The sequence below is a fragment of the Pinus tabuliformis genome, chromosome 2_2, assembly GCF_031772625.1.
Source record: "Pinus tabuliformis cultivar Carrire ecotype Pingquan chromosome 2_2, CPIR1, whole genome shotgun sequence".
Classification (NCBI taxonomy): Eukaryota; Viridiplantae; Streptophyta; class Pinopsida; order Pinales; family Pinaceae; genus Pinus; species Pinus tabuliformis.
Window position 1 is genome coordinate 335,658,231 of NC_142300.1, and position 3,583 is coordinate 335,661,813.

Sequence of the window (3,583 nt, forward strand, 5' to 3'; positions counted from 1 at the left end):
AGTGAGATGGAATGAGATGTAGGATAAAATGAAAAATAGGTTGAAATGGAGTAAAACTATAAAAATAAAATGTAAATGAAGGATGAGAGTGAGATGAAGTGGAACTGTAAAACAAAATGAAAATAGAATGAGATGGAATGAGACTATGAAATTGCTGACTCTATACTGCAAATAAATGTATCTTTTTGTCACTACTTATTACAGAAAGGAAATGGAAAATATAGGATGTTAGAAATCTCTGATTTTCACCCTGTATTTTCTATATAAGTATGCCAATCAATGATTGGTTTTCAACCTTATATATTTTATTATCATTTTTTTATCATTTTTTTAAGGAAAAATAAAGACTAAGTTAGTGGAGAAGAAGGATTCTTCTTCACTAGCTTCATTTCAGAGTTATCCTGGAAAATCTTAATGAACTCCTCTCTTGAAACTGGTTTTTGATATATCTTCAACCGATGACCATTCACAAGAAGAGGTACCTTTTCCTCATCTATTGTTCTTATTCTCACCACTCCATTGTTAAAGACTTCTTCAATCTCATATGGCCCAAGCCAATGAGTTTGAAACTTCCCTTGAAAATCTTTGAACTTTGAATCAAACAATAGTGCCCAATCTCCTGCTTGAAATTTATTCTCCTTAATATATTTATCATGCCATTTAGCCCTCTGCTGTTGGACTATACTAGTTCTTTGGACTGCATCTTTCCTGATTTCATCAAGTTCATTGAGTTGCTCTAATCTATGTTTCTATGCCTCTGATAAATCCAATCCCAATTGGACTTCCATCTTGAAGGTTTTGATTTGAAACTCTATAGGGAACAGGGCTTGTTTCCCATAAACAAGTTCATAGAGCGTATGTCCCGTTGTGTTCCTCCATGTAGTTCTATAGGCCCATAAGGCTTCAAGAAGCCTTTTTTCCTAATGTCTTTTATGTAGATGCATAGTCTTAGTGAGAATTCCTTCAATCACCTTATTTGTAGATTCAACTTGACCATTTGTTTATGGATGATAGGGAGTAGATTTCCTATGTTTGATCTTGTAATTTTCCACAAGACCCTTCACCATTTTAGATGTAAATTGAGATCCCTGATCTATCACAATTTCTCTTGGAACACCAAAACGAGTGAAGATGTCCTCAAAAAAGAAATTAAATACAGATTTTTCATTAGCAAAAGGTAATGCTTTGGCCTCTACCCATTCAGTGACATAACCAGTGCATACCAATATATACTTCTTTTGCTTAGATGAAGGATTAATTGGCCCACATATTCTAAAGCCCATTTTTCAAAAGGTTCTGTTATCACTGAAAATTCTGTTTCCAAACATTTGCTCAGATTAGCTTAAAGACCAAGTGTTTTCGCAGCGCATGAATCCTTTAGCAGTTTCGCAGCGCAGCCTGTTTTAGTGATTTCGTAGCGCGCTACGAAATGGGGGATTTGTTTGAATCCATAGTAGCTGTCATGCAAAATAGTTCTGGGGCGGATACATTTTACAGGTGACATGTTCTCAAGAAGTCATCATCAATGCTTGTCATTAAGTTCGGTCAGTGTGAGTTTCTTAGAAAGAGTAAACCAGTTGAAGGAAAAAAACTTCAGGCAGCAGTCATAAATTATACAATTCTGGTGGGAAGTGTTTCACTTGTCACTTTGCATTTAGAATCATGAAACCGATTATTGGCAGGTGGCAAATTCATGAAATAACATTTATGTCTTGGGCGCAAGTGTTTGATGAAGTGCCAGAGAGAGATTTAGTGCATTGTCTTCGTGGCTTAGCTCCACAAGAGTTCTTTTTCCACGCAAACGAGATGTTGAGGTTTGATAAACATTACCAGCTGTTCGTGCGTTAGTTCCTCCACCGACACTTAGTTGATATTTGTTTTTTCTTTGCCAGAAAAGGGGTTTTAGAAACGAGAGCGTATTATTTGCATGCGGGGCATCACAAGTTTGGGATTCTGTTGAAGCTGCAGATCCATCTTTCTCCCAGAGAAAACATGGGGATTGTGAAGTTCGCAATCGGGGATGCTGCAATAACGTTTCTGTGGGTGTTTGGCGCATCATGCCTATCTTCCACACAAATTTGAAGTTTGCTCTAAATTCCTATTCAGTTGACCCTTGAGATAACATTTGTGACATGGCGCTCACTCTGTCAGTGGAATGGGTGCTCCTAAAGTTGACAAGGAGCTGGTGCGAGAAATAGAAATTTCACATTGAGGAAATGTTCAGATAACTGAAAATTATCATCTTTTTCATGGTGATGCTCGAATCAAAGGTGGCTTTTCAAGGATTGAATACCAAGCAAGACCCAATGCTACAGGTGCATCATCTTTTAAGAGTCTAGTGGCAAGGCTGCTCCCTCGAGCACATTCGGTTTATTACCGAGATGGAATTGGGAATATTTCTACCTCACATTTGAACGTCGACTTTAGAAAAACAGAACTGGAAATTGCACCTCGATATCCTATGTTTGGAGGCTGGCAAGCCACTTGTACAATAGGCTACGGCTTATATCTACAAGATTTTCTCTTCCAAGCAGTTGATGGCAGGCGTTATCTTAACATCGCTTTTGCATCTTCATTCAGTGATGTGGTCATTGATAAACTTATTGTGAAGGTTGCACTGCCAGAAGGATCTAAAGATCTTTATGCTTCTGTTCCCTTTTCTGCAGATTGACATATATAATATCTATGCACCTCGTTGTCTAAAGAACTCGAGTTCAGGAGTAAAGACGAGAGACAAGCTTACAGTTTCACAAAATAAGGTCTCGAGGAGGGTATTGGGGTTCCTATACGGTAGATATGACCTCTGTTTTGAACTATACACAAATGGATATTTCAACATGCCTGATGTTCAAGAAGCTCTTCATGCAAATGTTACAAAGATTCCTTTCTAATGGGAAGTCTGCAACAATTCTGTGTTCAATGCATATAATTACACAATATTCTCAGTTCTTCCAATCTACACAAAACTTATTAAAGTGGTCTAAAGATTTGGGCTTACAATGGAGATATTGATGGGAGAGTACCTGTAACTGCCATGAAAGATAACATCAATGCATTACATTTGCCCATAAAGCAACAATGGCATCCGTGGTTCCATGACAGACAAGTAGCAGGATGGTTTATACAATACCAAGGATTAACATATCTGACATTTAGAGGAACAGGGCACGCAGTTCCCTTAGACGAATGTAGTGAAACATTGATTGTGAATTTTTGTGCCCTGTTTGTTCCATAAAGTGTGATCTATTTCCTTTTTGGAAGATAAGATTAGAAAATGCATCTGACACAGGAACACAGTGATACATGCAAATGAAGCTGCATAGATGAACATTGGAAATGCAGGGGGTTTTCTCTGTAATACTTTGTTTACTGAAACGCAGGGGTGGTTGCATAGGAAAGAGAAATGAATGTTTTCGGTCCATTAATATCTTCAGTTTCCTGGTGTTGAAGGTTTTACTTTCTATGTTTGTTGCAAGACTTTAAATTATATAGCGGGTAGCCTTGTAAAGGTTTTGTAAGGTGTTCTAACTTAATTGATCTGGAATGTATTCCATATCAATAATGTTTGTTAAAGACTATGAGC

General features: G+C 37.5%; 1 pseudogene; it reads left to right on the forward strand.

The window, feature by feature from the left end:
- The first annotated feature begins 1,992 nt into the window (after window positions 1-1,992).
- On the forward strand, window positions 1,993-2,671 carry LOC149192651 (dolichyl-diphosphooligosaccharide--protein glycosyltransferase subunit 1B pseudogene; annotated as a pseudogene).
- The last annotated feature ends 912 nt before the right edge of the window (window positions 2,672-3,583 follow it).